The sequence below is a fragment of the Phocoena sinus genome, chromosome 13, assembly GCF_008692025.1.
Source record: "Phocoena sinus isolate mPhoSin1 chromosome 13, mPhoSin1.pri, whole genome shotgun sequence".
NCBI lineage: Eukaryota > Metazoa > Chordata > Mammalia > Artiodactyla > Phocoenidae > Phocoena > Phocoena sinus.
In genome coordinates this window covers 16848941-16866620 of record NC_045775.1, presented here as the reverse complement: position 1 = coordinate 16866620, position 17680 = coordinate 16848941, and the positions used below count along the sequence as shown (strand labels likewise).

Below are 17680 nucleotides of genomic sequence, written 5' to 3'. Positions count from 1 at the left end.
AGTGGATAAGATTTAAAACATAAGGAGTAGGGGTAAAGGATGAGCTGTATATCCAATTCAAATTGTATTAAAATCCAAATGTAAACAGAAGTTACATTTTCTTAAATGAAAGCAAATATTCACTATCCCCGCCAAAGTAGGTAAATTATACTATTAAGAGAAAAAATATACATGGACTGAGATACTTTCTTGCTTTGATATATGTAAAAAAATAAAAGCACTTGTTATGGTTGTCTAAACGTTTAGGGTCATATGGTTAGAAATATATAATGCTACTTTTATGGATAGGTCAACTCGGGGAAATAAATTAGCAGAATCATTTGAATTAGCTGTCTTCATACTGGGCAAGGCTTACTTCTCTCTCTCTCTCTTTTAAAGCTTTTTGATGTATAATTGATATACAGAAGAATTGCACATATTTAATGTATACATTTTGATGAGTTTGGACATAAGCATACACCTGTAATGTTATCACCACGATCAAGGTACTAACCAAATCCATTTGCTTATGTTCTTGTTTGTGTGTAAGAAGACTTAACATGAGATCTACCCTCAACATATTTTAAGTGCACAATACTATGTTGTTAACTATATATGTATATGTATATACATATATATATAAACTATTTTGTACAGCAAATCTCTAGAAGTTACTCATCTTGCATACTTTTTAAAGGTTCTTTGTACATGTGAAACATTCCATAAGATGTCCTGTGTTGCCACGGAGGATGCAACTATTTTTAGGTGGACTGTGGCAAATCACACAAGGATCAGTGACATTAAGAGGAAAGCTAGATTCCATACTTGCCTCTTTGTCTTGTGTTTCTTCCCTCTCAAACTCACTGACATCTTCCTGGCTGTTAGAAGTGGTGCTGTAAGGGTTGATGACTGAGAATAGTGGTCACCTTCTTGGTACTGAGAGGCTCAGGTGAATTTTATCATTTTCTTCAGCATATGACTCTGAAATCATTCACTGTAGGGTTTTGTTTTTTGTTTTTCCCAATCAGGAACATCAAATCCATCTTCCCCTTGTGTTGAGTTTTCTAGACTGGCTTTCTTTGACATTTTCCCTTTATCTTCAGGAAGCTAAGTCTCACAAAAGGTCCAACGTCTGTTGCAAGGCAGTGGAAGGGGAGGGTTGATTTCATTTCATAAAGTACACTTCCAGTAGTCAATTAAAGACATTTCAGGATCTTCTTCAAGTGAGTCTGTATCACTCTTCCATGTCTGATGTGCAGGAACTTGATATACCTCGCCATCTTTCTCGAGAGTTATTCTTCCCCACTAAAGCTATCATCTTCTGAATCGAGACTCAACTTCAAATTCCAGAGAATTCATCTGAAACTGAATCCTGCTCCAACCACCTGAATGTTCACTCACACCGGCATCACGGTCCGGATTTGATGGCATCTCTGTGAATTCTCTGCTACTTCTTGCACAACATATATCCCTCATTATGCAGAAAACCAGGCTTTCATCAAAGAAAGAGAAACGCTATCAGATTTCTGTGCTTTCTTTGTCATTCGCCAGGTAGTTCATCTGAATTTTCTTCTCAGAAGTCATCACTTCTTCCTCTGAATTCCCAAACCACTCATATCCCAGGCCTCTAGGGCTCAGGAACACACTAGGTCTGGAGGAGGTTTCTGGGAGGTGAAAGAAGTGGGACCCCTAGAGGTATTAGGGATACCCCTCCAGCTGGGCTTCTCTACGCATCTTCCTTTCAGGCATGCAGACCTCACAGGATCGAGGGGCTCCGGCTTGCTTGGGTCTCCCTGCGCGTCACTGGACGTTTGCACGTGTGCACTCAAGTCTCCCCATCCTCCACCAATTCCCCTTTTCATTTTCAAAATTGCCCAGGTTTGGACACAAGTTCTCTTTTCATGCTATATAAAGGTCACTAAATATTATGAAGCTGAGTAAAAGGGAAGGCAGGGTGCTTGAAGGGTCATCCGAATGGGTGCTGAATTCATGGCCCATCAACGAAGAAAAGATAGAGGGCTTTAGTAAGAATATTCGTAGATGAGTACACAGTAATAAAACATAATTAGGTGAAATCTAAAAACTTAAATTTCAGTCTTCGTACACTGTAGACAGCAAGCCAGTAGAACACCCGGGACCTAACACATAACAGCATCTAACATTCACAATGGTGAATGATTCTATGTGATACTGCTCTGATTTAATTACCTTCAGAAGTCCAAGTCTGATTCCTTCCAAAATTTAGCATCTATTGCAAGCCTAATGAGTTAAAAGTTGGAGCTGCAGAACAGAGCCATTACCAAAATAACAGTAATCAACATACTCTTACAGAACTCCTAAAGCGATGATTCACACAGGATTTCACAAAAAACTCCATTAATGCTAATGAAATTGGGTAAGCCACAGGCTGAAACTCTCCTATACATTGATAGGTGAATAGTTCCCTGAGGTACTTACTTAGATGAGGGAACTTAATTTTCTCTCCACTAATCCTCTCTGGATGAAAAATAAGAAATCATGCTTTCGATTTCTTTTTAAAGTAGATGGCACAAATTCAGAAGCATTCGAGTAGATTAATCAAAAGCCACATTAGGGCTCAGTCTAGCTCATTTTTTTAAAAATGTATTTATTTATTTATGGCTGCGTTGGGTCCTCGTTGCTATGTGCCGGCTTTCTCTAGTTGCAGCAAGCGGGGGTTACTCTTCGTTGTGGTGCCTGGGCCTCTCATTGCGGTGGCTTCTCTTGTTGCGGAGCACGGGCTCTAGGCACGTGGGCTTCAGTAGTTGTGGCTCGCAGGCTCAGTAGTTGTGGCTCACAGTCTCAGTAGTTGTGGCTTGCAGGCTTAGTTGCTCCTCGGCAACTGGGATATTCCCAGACCAGGGCTCAAACCTGTGTCCCCTGCATTGGCAGGTGGTTTCTTAGCCACTGCGCCACCAGGGAAGTCCCTCTAGCTCAGTTTTGGCCAGTCAAACCATCTTCCATTCAGATGGATGCCAGTTGGCCAAAATCTTGAGAAGTCAGTTATGTTTGTGGCTCTGAAAGTAAGCCATTAAGTTCATTCAATCTTGCTTCTTTGAGATTCTAGAAAAAGAAACTGTGCAATTATTGAGGGAACTAGTTGAGAAGAAATAGAAATTCCTGATTGCCTTAGTATGAATTGAACAGTTCCATCACTGATTTAATTAGCTGCCTAGGGAAGGAAAGATCATGAAATGTTGAGTTAGAAACAATATAAGACCATTCAAAGACTTATACAAAATGATAGGACAGGTATAATTAAGTTTCTGGGGCAGAAGTGTTATTTTGTGTATTTCAGAGGAAAGTAGCAACTTTCACTACCATGTCAGTGTTTTTGGCAGATAATGATCATTATGATAATATCAACTTGGTTGTATACAATTCTTGACCAGGGCAAAATAAATTTTCTGTTTATCTTCTCATTTATTACAACTTCCTGGTATACAGGTAGGGCTGTGTTATGATCTTATTTTGTAATTGACGAAGTGAGGCTCATTTTGGTAAGTTACCTCATAGAAAAAAAGTGGTAGGCCCTAAAAGTAAAACAAATTGTAAATAAAATAAGTATGCTAATTTTGATGAAGAAGATGAGGTCGCAGAAAGCAGTCTTAAAATCTCATTCAGCTGACCTTTTTTCTTTTACAGCTGATGCAGTTAAGCCTCAAAATGGGAATTTTCTAAAAGTCATAGCCCAGGATCTTAATGTCAGAAGAATTCTAGTGTCTTGCCTTTTGGTTAGTGATATTTAGAAAGCTTTAAAAATAGGGATAGATCCCCAAATACCAAAATATGTCTTTGATTATATTATCCGTGAACACATAAATAGTTGCTATTATTTGTTGCTCAGTGAAAAGTATCTGATGCTTCTTATTGTGACTAAAACCCAAATTACATTGAATGTATTTAGCAGACACATTTTGGCTAATTATGTGGCTTTAAGCAAATATTAAAAGTTTGCTAATTTATTAGACATTAAGAATCAGTGCCACTACACATGGCATTTTAAAAATGACTAGTATAAAATCTACAATTATAGTTGGAGGTATCTCAGTAATTGATAGGATAAGTAAAGTAAAAATCAGTAAGAACAACACTGTCAACTAATTTGACCTACTTAACATTTACAGGACAGAAGGCAGAAACCTAAAAACAGAAGAATACATTTTTTTTCAAGCGTACACACACTATTCACCCAGATAGATCATATTCTGTGACACAGATTCTAGAATGAAACTGCACCCCATATATCCTCAGACCACAATGGAATGAAACTAGAAATCAATAGATAATAGTTGGAAAATTATCAAATATTTTGAACTTAAAAAATATACCCCTGAATAAACCCTGCGTCAAAGAAGAAAACAAAAAAGAGATTAGGAGAGATTTTGAATTAAATGAAAGTGAAAATACAACATATCAATATTTATGTGATCGGTTTAAGTGGTGTTTAGAAAAAATTGGTAACAATGGGAAAAAAAGAAATGCTTCTAATCAATCTTTGGAGATTCAACTTAAGAAAGTAGAAAAAGAAGAGCAAATTAAATTCAAAATAAAAAAGAGCAAACTAAGTAAAACTCAAAATATAAAATAAATACAGAAAATCAAAAAACCAAAACTGAAAAGATCAATAATAAAATTGATAAAACTCTGTCCAGACTAATTAAGAAAAAAAGAGGGAAGACACAAATTACCAATATCAAGAATAAAAGAGGGAACCTCACCTCAGATCCAAAGACATTAAAATATACAGGAACATTTTGAACAACATTATGACTATAAATTTGACAGCTTAGGTTGAATGGACAAATGCTTTGAGATAATACCTAAAAAGGGTGAATTTTACTATACGTAAATTTTATTTCAATAAACCTGACTATTAAAAAAAGGAGAGATTGGGTTATTCAGGAAAGGAAACAAAATGTACCACTGCTGTAACTATCAGTGATATGTTCTTTGATATGCTTTACGCTGATATGTTCTTTTTTTTATAATGTTGTTTTTATTTAATTGTTTGTTTTTATAGCTCAGCCTAACATTTTTGGCCAACACGAAGATTATACACAGGTGCTTAAATCTCAGTCTTGTAATATCTACAAAGTACACATTTATTTCCACATTTTTCCTTCCATCATTTTTCTTTAACTGATCTTGTATTTAAGACACTTGATTCACTTCCACTTTTTTATATTTTCTAGTACCAGTGAAGATTTTTGATATAAAATACAGAGCCAAGAGTCATCTTCCCTCCCTGAATGTGGCAGATCCATTTGGTTACATTATTTATTTTTCCTTGGTTTGAACCTTAGGAATTTGACTAAATTGTAATGAAGCTAAAGAGTCTACATGGACTGATATTTTGGGGGAGATTTGAAATCGTTGCATTACATTTGCACCTCATCTTAGTTGTGGGCTTTGTGTGCTGGTAGTCAGTCACTACTATAAAATAAAAATGCTTTCTAACATGAGCATTAAGTATTGATTAAGTTATTAATTCCCCACTAGATCCAGGAAGAGAAAAAAAATAGATCAAGATAGTCTTTATTAGTCAGAGTGATAACAATAACATGATAGCCATAATTTATCGAACACTTACATGTGCCAGTGTGTTAGGCAATTTTCATTCATTACTTAATCCTTATAACATCATTAAGACATGAGAATAATTCTCATTGTATCACAAGGACTGATACTAAAGACTAAGATATATTCTGCCAAATAAATTAGCAAAACTTAAGGGGAAAAATATCACCAGTGGCTGTTGGGAAATGTATGAATTCAAGCTTGCATTGTGGAGGAGAAGTTAAATTGTGCAAAAACTATCTCATTAAGTAATTTCTAATATATATAAAGAGCCATGATAACATAAAACACATGAAGGTGTTTTATGTTTCATTAGATTAAGCCTTGAAACATACTCTAAAGGAATAATCCAGGCTACACAAAATAAAAACAAAAACCTGAGATTAATGATATTAAGTTGAGCAGTAGCCATAATATTATTTTTTTATTTATCAATATTTAATAATATTTAATATTGAACAATATTTATTTTAAATTTATATTTAACAATATGTAATATGCAACAATAATTGTTAAATAAAATGCAATGTAGCCATATGACTTTATATTAAATGCAATATGCCACACACCCAGCCATATGTATATATGCACGCATATGCATAAATATATATATACATACATATACATATGTGTGTATAAAAATAAATACAGCTCTATATTTACATTTCCTTTGATTAAAACTATTTTCAAAAGTGTGATGCACAGACTAGATTGAAGTGGCCAAAAATTTAATGTCTAATATTTCTCACCACTTAGGTTATATTCCTGCAACAGTGAATTATTTATAGTACTCCAAGTAAAGCTGTGGTATGAGCTTTGATTTGTGTATTTCTTTTTCCTGGAATGATCTTCCTGTCCTTCCTATTTTGAGGCAGCCCAACTTATTCCTTAAGATAACACTCAGGAATTATCTTTTCTGAAACTCTATCTCTACTTCCTTTCTATGTACACCTAAGGTTCCTGCTAACAGTTCTATCCTAGACTCTGACACATTATTATAAGATGGTCTCTTTGTTGGCTTTGTAGGAGGCTTCCATCTCCACTGGGACCCTTTGTGAGCTCAGAGGCTGTTCCATTTCTTCTTTATCTTCCCAGGATCTAGCAAGTTCTGGATGTATAGAAGCATCCTAGGCATCCCAAGAACTGAACCTGTATGATATGAAGTTCAAGCATGTTTATAGTAAGATAGTATGATTACAGTAAGATGGTAAGTTTTCATTTTTAAATTTCTCATAATTTTACACTGTGGCTATATTGTTTTTATAATGATGAAAATATATTCATTCAAACAAAATGAAATAGGATGCCAATGCATACTAATGTCTATCTATAATTTTATCAATACCACTCTTCAACCAGCAAATTGTAGAAATACCTAGAGATATAGGTATGATATATTTCATGACAAACTTTAAATGTTTACTTGAAATCTGGGGTCAAAATTGAACAAAACTTACATGAAAAAGGAATGGTGCATGTCCATAGAAGTCAACCCTATATGTCATTGAAAAGTATATTAAAGCATGAAAACTGCAAATAATTTAGACAAACATAAACGAATAAGTATTGTTACAAAACACAATATATATAGCTGAGGGTAAACTGTCAGCTAACAAGGAAAACTAGGTGTCCTTAAAAAATTAAAACAGAAGGAAGAAATAATAAAGATGGCAATTATACAATATAGAGAGATTCCAAATATTTAGCTAGGAAGATGTCCTTTCATAAACATACAATTTGTGCGCACTCTAACACCATCGTGGACACGTGACACGGCATTTTGAATTCCTGTGATTGTTTTGATTTCTGGGAGGTAAGGGAGCAGTAGCAGGAAATTATTTTAAATTTCCTAAAGACACTTACTTGAGCAGGCTTCTTAGATTTACTGCACAATGGTTGGGTAGCTGCTTTTTGGCTTCAGTGGAGACCTGATTTAGGGAGTGTATACCAACTAATTGCGGGGTGTTAAAACAGGAGGAAAAACACAGAACTTGTGTGGGAATACTGAGCCTCTCTGAGGTGGTATTTTTCTTTCAAAATACCAACAATAAGATACCACCTGACACATTAAAAGTTCTGGAGGCCAAAAAGTTTATTTGAAAACCCTATTGTGACACCCTAAGTAAAAGAATCTCTAAAAAGAGAAAGCTGAAAAAAATAAGCCAAAAATAGAAATCACAGTACAAAAGGAAATAACTAAGTTAAAGCACAGACATGATAACTAAGCATAGAACAGAACACTTTGATCCTAAAGGCATATCCAGAAACCATCAAAGGCAAATGTTACAGGTAAAAGAAATAAAAAGGATTACCTCGAGAGAAAGGAAAGGCATATATTTAGATGCGCTGTTAGGAGAGAAAACAAAACCAGGCAAGCAGTGAAAGATCTGAAAATTGAAAGGGAAAATCAAATCAGTGGCTTTGCTGCCTCATCCATCTGCCGGCATCCAGATAGCACACTTTGGAGTCCAATAGAGTGAAAACAAGATTGGGCAACTTCAGCAGAAACACATCCTCTCCATTTTTAAAATAATGAAAACAGTAACAGAGGCATGACTAGGAACCAAATAGGAGAAACATCCAGGAAATTGCAGAAGGGACAGTCAGAGAGGCAGTGAAAGGGAGTTTATTCATTGGAATGAAAATCCAGCATGGCTGGACCAGGCTACATGTTTCAATGGCCTGGAAAAAAAAAAAAAAAAATGTGCTGAGAAAACTGTGAACTGTCTAATGATCACATTTGGTCAAGCAAGAAAAAGGTTCTGGGCTGCTGGGGAAGAGCTGGATCTAGCTCGGAAGTGATCATAGGAGGCTGTTTAAATTCCCAATCATGGCACTGAGTCATCATCTGCCCACAGGGTTTCTCCCACAGCACCTCCTCCTTGGGTCTTTGGCATGGGCTCTCTGTCGTTGTCACAGGTGCTCCTGAGAATAAACCCAGACACTTTACTGAGGTTCAAAACAACCTGTGTCTTTTGGACCATGCCTTCACGCCAGCCTCTCTCCTATCATTCTCCCCCATGTTTACTAAGCTCCGGCCCCTCTTTCCTTCCACCAATACCTGAAGCTCAGCCATCAAATTTGTGTCTTTACACATGTTATTCCCCCTGGAAAAAGTCATCTCCATTTCCCCTCATTCAGGTATCACCTTATCAGAGAGGTTGTACACCCCTCTACCCTTCACTATCACATCACACTTTTAATACCTCATAAAATGTATCAACATGTGAAATAAGCATGTGTAATTATTTGGTTACTCTGCTTTTTATGACTCCCACAAAATATAAACTCTAAGAAGGCAGAAACCTGGTTTGCTCACCACTCAGTCTGAAACAACTAGAGGACTGAATACTATCTAGCAAGAATTCAGTAAATGTTTCTTTAATTAAGAGGTTGATTGGCAGAGGAACAGTGATCATCCCAGGCTTGAAGCAAAGATGAGGAAGAACAGACACATTGTTTCAGGAAGGGTGCAGGGCATGTTATACACATTACTTCATTTAATGCTCCACCAAACCTGAGATATAGGTATTATTATCCCCACTTTACAGATAACAATTGAGGCTAAAAACATCGCAATAACTTAAAGTCACGTAAAGAGGGAAAAGTTCGTTTCAAATCTGATTCTGGATTCCATGTTCTACCAAATTTACCATACTGACCCTTCATAATTTTGGTCATTTCCTTCCCTAATCGGCTCATTTGCAACGTCTTCTGTGAATCAGACTATATATAATAACCTTCTTCCTTGAGTGATATCTTGTTCTGATCATCAGTTGGACTTTTAGCAGAAAATACGTGAATTCAAGATGCTAGCTATCATTTTTATGCATCTATTCTATTTCTCTGACTAAGCAATAAAATCTTTTAGGGAAATAATCTTATCTATTTCTTCTTTGCCTGCCCTGTTTTACCGTTGGCCCTGCTATATCCCCAAGGCTCTGACCTTCTGTACCCCCTGTCCTCTTTTATCCCCTGCCTTTCTATGTCTTCTGCATCCTTATGTGTTCTGCCTTACCTTGAACCACAATTCTCTACACATCAAGATAAGCTGGATAATAAGTCAGCATAAAAATAAGAGAAATTATAGTTAATAAACTTCCTTATTTCCAGACACATGTTCATCATTTTTATGGTAATGGCTGGAAGATGAATAGGACAGCAAAACTATTTAGAGTGAATGATATTCTCAATTGCTTCATCTGTCCATGCCTGGTGACCACAGCCTCGTTCAAGTCTCTGAGCTCATCTTCTTCCTTCGAGCAAAAAATTTGCCTAGAAGTTTATAAGCATGTGTTTTAGAGCAAGACAGACCTGGGTTTACGTTCTGACTCTGACTCTTCCTAATATACCTGATTTACCTGTCTAATCCTAGACTCTTTATCTGTAAAATGGAGTTGTTAAAATGCTTCTTTCAAAAGATTCTTGTGAGGAATAATTCATCTGATATATGTAAATGTAAATTTCTTACCAAAAGGGCAGGCCCATAGAAAGCATTCAATAGCTAACCTGTTCAAAATTTGTGGAAATTCCACCTTTACCCCTCAGGAGAGTTTATACCATCAGGCTGCAGAGAAATTTTCTTTCCTCTTAGAAGACTGTCTCAGATTTTTCTACAGGCTCTCAAAGTAATTAAAATATTTACTTGTTTTTATTAGGAGATGGTACCTCTCTAGTTTGGGGGAAAAGTACTATTCTTTTTCAAAAGATTTGATACTGACATCTGAGTAAACAAGAGGACAAACTTTTTCATTTCAAGGGAAACTTTCGGTTCCCATTAGTTCACTTGGTTGGCTTTCTTTTTTTTAACTTCTCAGTAATTTTTTAAATGATTTTCATGATTATAAACTAAATGTATGAGTTCTTTGTCATTCACAGATTTAACATCCACAATACTGATAATTTGAAAATATGATGGATACCACTAGTTCTCATTGACAACTGGCTCTCTGTTCCATCTTGGACATATACAAGTCTAAAATCCCTGCCCCTTGAAGTTAGGTAGAGCCCTGTGAAAACCAATGAAATGAGAGCAAAAATAGCATCTGCTACAGGTTGATGCAATGAAGATCCCTATGGGGTTCTCTAGCATCTTCTTCCTCTGCCACTGCAATGGCAGACGAAGCTTTATGCTCACTTGACAGAACCAAAGAACTGAAGCAACATGGGTTATTGAGTGGCAATCAAGTGCCCTGGAGAGTCCTCCAGGTTTTTAACAAAGTTGACATAAATGGGATAGGCAGTGGTGGTGAAATGCTTTTGTTGTATTAAGTCAATGAAATTAGAGGGTTGTTTTGGTTATCACAGTATATTCTAATATGCATGAGCAGGAAACAGTAAATTCATCAGGTTTTAGTTGCTTAAAACTTGTACATTCCCAGACAAGCTGATTTTCTCAACTGGCCCTTGGTGGGCTACAGGCAATTGAACGTTTAAAATGTTCTGATAAGTGTGTTTTGTATGTCTGGAGCTTTGAAGGAAATTCTACCAGTTTATCCAGACAGTCCGTGCAAACAATGGGATTTATGGTAGGCACCTGCTTTCTTCTTGGCAGTCTCTAGTTTTGGTAATTGCAGTCAGTCGTGAAGGCAGTGTGTTTTTTTACATGGTCAACCCCCAATAAAAACCTGAGACTTAGGGCTTCCCTGGTGGTGCAGTGGTTGAGAGTCTGCCTGCCGATGCAGGGGACACGGATTCGTGCCCCGGTCCGGGAAGGTCCCACATGCCGCGGAGCGGCTGGGCCCGTGAGCCATGGCCGCTGAGCCTGCGCGTCCGGAGCCTGTGCTCCGCAACCGGAAAGGCCACAACAGCGAGAGGCCCGCGTACCGCAAAAAAAAAAAAAAAAAAAAAAAAAAAAACCTGAGACTTAGGCTCAAGAAAACTTCCTGGTAGACAACACTTCACATATGTTTGGTACAGTTTATAGCAGGAAGAATTGTGTGTCTTGGGTGACTCCACTGGGAGAAAACTCTTGGAAGCTTTTGCTCCTGTTTCCTCCAGACTTGGCTGATGCATCTTTGCTGATTTTGTCTTGTATCTTTTCACTGTGATAAACCATAACCGTGAGTACAATGACTTCTGAGTTCTATGAGTCCTTTTAGTGAATTATTTAGTGTAGGGATGATCTTGGGAACCACCAAGACACTTCCCTACCTAATACAGAGAATTAGCACTGGAGGTGGGGTGCTGTCATCACAGAAACCTAAACCATGTGACATGGCTGTTATAGGTGCCTTAAAATATGGTGATTTATATCAAAAAGTGGCAGAGCATTTGTCATACATGATAGAGTGGTAAAACTCCTGCCTGGAGTAATTTAAGAATTAGAACATATAAATGATGAACTTTTCCTCTTGAACTCAGAGCGTAGGGAAAATGTTGGAAAATAGAATTTCGTTAGTGTGTTTTGAATAAAATTGGCCACACTTTATATGATGTTTTAAGAAAGTGATGAGCTCAGGAAATAATTGGCTATGGAAAGGAATGATGGAATTACAAGCATTCCAGGTTTTGCAATATTGGTGAAGCAGACAGCTTTTGATCCCAAAATATAAGTGATGAATATTATAAAAACTTTGAAAGTAAAAAATCTGTAAGAATTTAGCCATGTAACAATGAATAAATTAAAGGCCTTCCTGTCTTTTGTTGAAACTTCTCAAAAGCCTTAAGTGCTTAAAACAAAGATCAGATTAAAGGTCAGTGCCCAATAAATTAATATCAATATTTAAAATACCTTGTGGTAAAGATCAGATTTATTTGTAGTGGAGCCTTTTCTTACACTATTCAAAATTGACTCAGTAGATCAATTTGGATAGAAAAAAAGTAAGAAAACAGATAAATAAATAAAATCAGAGAAAATACTGGACCTGAGAACATGTAAAGAAATGTATGGTTCCTGATACATGGATCTGGATGGATTCAAATATGTAAGAGCCCTACCATGTGTGTATGTACATATGTGTGTGTGTGGAGTATCATATCGCTAAAGACACTTGGAGCCTAGACTGAAAAAGCCTGTTATTCCTTGAGACTTTGAACTGGTCAGAAGTATTGATTATGTCCAGCTACCACCAAGAATTACTCTTAATAATTCCTGAAACAATTCCTTTAACTCTGAGGTATAAAGACAATAGAAGTAAGGGAGACATTGCAGATTGGTATCAGAACAGAGCAGGGTTAGCATCCAAGTTCCATTATGGACTAGCTATGGAACACTGGGCAATTTAAACAAGAGTAATTATAATGCCATTTCTAGAGGTCATTGTGAGGATTAAATGCATGCAGTTGCCTAGTGTGATTTCTGTCACATAGAAAGCATCCAATAAATGTTAATGCTCATTGTCAAAATGATCCTTGGGCCCTCACACTTCTGCAGGCAGATAGTGGCTTGATAAACTGTTACAATCGTTAGGAAGGGCCTTTTCCCCAAAGTCCACTTCAGATAAGGACATGGAAGATAACGAGAGACAGAGGGAAAAAAAGTTTTCAGAAGATGGAGCTAGGAGGCCTCTGAGAACAATGGAAAAGGGAATTTCTCCTGGGAGAGAAGATAAGGAATATTCTCTACCTTCAAGATAGGTGGTTCACACTATGTCTGCTCAGTGGGATTTCAGAGTTTCTAATGACCAGTAACTGCTATTCAGAGTTTCTAATGACCAGTAACTCTCAGTTTTCTTTTCTCAGAACACGAATGTTTATTACAATTATCCTAGCCTTGTTTTACCATTATATACAAAGCGTGTATGGGAAGGAGGAGATGAATGTCATTTGAGTTCATAGGTTTCCAGTCCAAGAGGAGCCACGTCCACATCTGATGGAGAGACTGTTATTGCACAACACCTAAACTTTAGAGCTCTTGTTGGATAAGATTGAGGTGGTCTTCCTTGGCAAGGGGGTTTGTATTAGCATGAAGATTAAACTTAATGTATTAGAACTGGGAGAAAAACTGTAGCAGGATTTACCAGTGATCATCAGTATTCAATTCTCCTTTCCTGCCTCAAGTTACAGGAACTGCACTTCCCAACCTCCTTATAGTGAGATGAGGCCATGTGACTGGTTCTGGCTGGTAAAACACATCACTTTCAAGCAGAGGCAGTAAAACTACTCTGAGAAGTTTTTAATTTCATTGTTCTGCTACTGCAGCTTTTATGAAGGAGTCCTCCCATTGTGATGGCCAAGTCCCAAGAGTGCAGCAGGCTGGGTGGAAGACAGCTGCCACTGAGAGTTTCCTAGACCTAGGGCAAATTTTTATAAATAAAAGTTATCATTTTTGTGTGAAGCCCAAAAGATTTGTGGTTATCTGTTAAAGCAGCATACCTTACCTCATGTTGACTAAAACCATGAACACTGCTGAGCGTCTCTGATCTGAAATTGTTTTCAGTATCTCTAAGGATGAATTTTAATCTTTTCCACAGTAAGGTTATATGCTGGTTATTGTCAGTTTGTGCTCCCAGAGGTCAGAGTGGCTGCAGCATATTAAAGATGGAAAAGGGTAGTGCAAGAAAAATTTCTACATTTAGGAAGTTTAGATTATAAAGAACTTTTTAAGTCATAGCAGTATGAGTGTGGATTTTAGTTTCTAAAAATTATGGAAAGATGTTGAAAGATATTAGTCAGAGGAGTGAGATATGATATACATTTTATAAATATTCTGGTCTATGTATAGTTCAAGAATGGAAACGTGGATAACTGTTTTAGTGGCTATTGCAGTTCTCCAAGGAAAAGATGATGTGGTTTAAACTAGAGTGGTCATAGTGAAGTTTGAAAAGTGAGGATAGAATCCACATGTGTGCTGTAGTTAGGGTTAGAAGCAGTAAGACTTGCTGATCACGTAAGGAAATGCACTAGAGACTTACTTCTCTTGAAGAAAATACAATTTTTGAGAAAGTCAAGAGACTATACAAACTCCTGTGTATTTGCAGAGCTAGAAATTTGCAAAGATCTTGGGATTTATCCCTTGTAAATGTCAAGGGTCTTACGATATCTGCTTATTGTAGAAAACTTGAAAAATACAGTTGTACCCAAATGTCATTGAGAAGTGGGTATGAATTGTATCTATGCCATAATTATATTTTTTCCATGCACTTCCAAGTTCATTTCCTATGACATTCTTCTCCCCAGCACAGGTGGAGACACAGACCTCCAAGTAGCCCCCACCCAGCGCCCATTATCTCTGGGAACACTCAAACCTGTGTTTCCCACACCTCTCCAAGGATGTCTGCTCTTCCTCACTCTCTCTGATTTTGTCCCCGAAGTCTCAAATTACACTCCCCACAACACACACATATAGGCACACACAAACAAAAACTCTCCAGAGAGTCCCAAGGCTAGTGCTTCTATAAATGTTTTTAGGTATGCTCTAATATATATGACATAATCTTTTAAAATGATAATTTAAGTTTTTCATGTGAAAAAGCTATTTTTTTACACCTTCTGCTACTTACATATCATCCAAACTCTCTCAAGAAAACAATTCAGTTATACTTGGGGCCTCACCATTCTATCCATATCATTGCATCTAAAGTCTGTGGATTATCATCATTCCTTCATTTCTGTTTTTACTGAAAGAATCAAGTCCCCCATCATCTCTTTCGGAGACTACTGAAACAGCCTCCTAACAGACATTCCTCCATCTAATCTTATTTACAACAGTCAGCACTCTACAGTGCAGCCAGAATAAACACACTGCAAGGCTGACCTGATTACCTCTACCCCTCAGCTAGCTCCACCGGAAGCTTTCTGCCCTCTGAATAGACCCTAAGTTTCTTTTTATACTTGTAGCAGCACTTACGACTTGCCACTGCCTACTTCTGAAGCCTTGTCTTTTAATTCCTTCCCCCCAAAACACACACCTTATAGTGCAATTGATCTGAATACCATTCAGTTTCTCAAATGTGGCAGTATTCTCACATGCCAGTGCCTTCATACGTCCTGATCTTTCTTTCTGGACATATATTGCTAAAATTCCTTTAGGATCTTAGTCTCAATAGCTCTTCTTCTGTAAGCCTTTTGACTTTTTCCTAAACCAGATTCTATGTTCTGAATATGTAGTTTCCAAATACCTTGCATTTCCTTGTTTATCACATGTATCACATTTGCATTGCTATGGGTTTTTTTTAATCATCTATAGACACCACCTGACTCCATGAAGACAGGGAATCTCCCTTGCTCAGCACATAGTAGGCACTTATGGCAAATGCTTATTGACTTATAATTGTGTTGTAGTTTCTTGTGCCCTGATTCCTCACTTGCCATTTGAATACAAGCCAATAAGTAACTAATTGTGTGCATTTTAAAGAGGAGGCAAAATTATCTACCTTAGGAAATAGTGGCACGTGAGTTCCCTCACCAGGTTTCTCTACCACACAGGGAAGAATATGGAGAAAAATAATTTTAAAAGGAAAAAAAAAAAGCCCTAATATCTAATTAATGTGTTTCCTTCCAGTCTCCTTTATAAGCCTGGTAGATAGACAGATTGAAAACATGGTTAGTTGGAGAATCAATAGATGACACAGAGCTGGATAAATGGATAAATTATAATTATATTTGAAAACGAATATGGCTGTGTGTATAGTTTTGGGGTTTTTTTGATTTTTTTTTTTTGATGTTTGTATGTGTGTGTATTTTGTTTTTCTTAACATTATCCAGTGAATCATTTTCCGTTTAATTAAAAATTGTTCCTGATGCCCACATGTTATTGAAATATGTAACACACATTATTTATTTAGCCTTCATATTCAGTAACACATACATTCTTTCCATTTTTTCTCATTATAAATAATCCCCTAGCAAACATTTCTGTCAAAATCTTTCCCTGAATCTAGATATAATATTAATCTTTCACATTTCTATGCTTCTTTGCTCTGGTGCCTGGTCTTCCTATGGGAACTTGGAAATCACTTAGTGCACCTACACTAAGACTCATTTTTATAAGCCAATCTACCTCTTTGCAAATTCTTCTTAGCATCCTTCTCCAGATTGGTGTAGTAGCGTTCAAACTACTCAGTTAGAAAGCATCAATGCAGTGGAATTGTGTGAACTTGAAAATTCATTTAGATTCCTCGAATCTGGGTTTCCTCATTCTTATACTGATAATCACCCTACTACCTGTTCTACTTCTACATAGGTGTTTATTATTATTATTATTTGCTTCTGTGTTTTATGGACCATTAAGGGAAGACGTATAAATGCATTTTAACTAATAATTTTGTGCGGATGTGTAAAAGTGGTTGATAAGTTTTATTTTCTTTCAAATGATTTTCATGCCCTTCGTATCACTTGGATTAAGTTCAGATGCTTGATTCACACACCGTGTGTTTGGATCATGCCCAGGGTCTGAGGATTGGCACATAAGGCTCTTCGCAGTTTTACTCCAAGTTTCAGCTACAAACTCATTTTTGTGGTTTTTTTTCTTTACCAGATGTACTTACCTTGCCATGTTTTGCAGAATTTCAAGGTCCTTTCTGCACATGGTGTCTTTCTATAAGCTCATTTCTCTACTTGGAATGTCATCTTCCATTCATTCTCCCCCATTGGCAAATTGACACAAATCAGACTGAAGGGTATTGGCAACTCATTTTGAAACAAGGTTTTAAAAGACTGTGTGTGTGTGTGTGTGTGTGTGTGTGTGTGTGTGTGTGTAGTGTATTATATAATATATGTGATTTTTTCGGAGTGTATATGTGTGAGTGTGCATGCGTGCTAATGTATATCCAATGTGTGCATGTTTTAAGTGTGAGTGTGTAGGGGAATATATATTCAGGATTAAAATAAAATATACTTTTTTCAGAGTTTCTACATGACAAAGCTTTCAGCCAGTGAACTTCTGGTTAATGGAAAATTAAGGATAGGACTGTGGTTCTGAATAGCTTTTATTCAGAAAGCAAACGGGTGATGAGTTACCTGAGGGCTACAACACCTGTACTACCTATTACTGTGTGAAGCTGTCAGCTTCCTATCTGAGGATGACCTCAACAGCAAGGTGCTTCATTGTATTGGTTATAACAGTACATTGGAGGGGGTGAGAACAGACATGCATTATTGTAAGGAAAATTAACAACCACTGTCTGCAAGCGAAAGAGTTGAAAACGACAGGCCAGTTCTA

General features: G+C 36.9%; 1 pseudogene; it reads right to left on the bottom strand.

Annotated features, from left to right (window-relative positions):
• Positions 1-278: 278 nt before the first annotated feature.
• The window catches only part of LOC116763984, a 125711-nt pseudogene continuing 108309 nt past the window's right edge, over positions 279-17680 (bottom strand).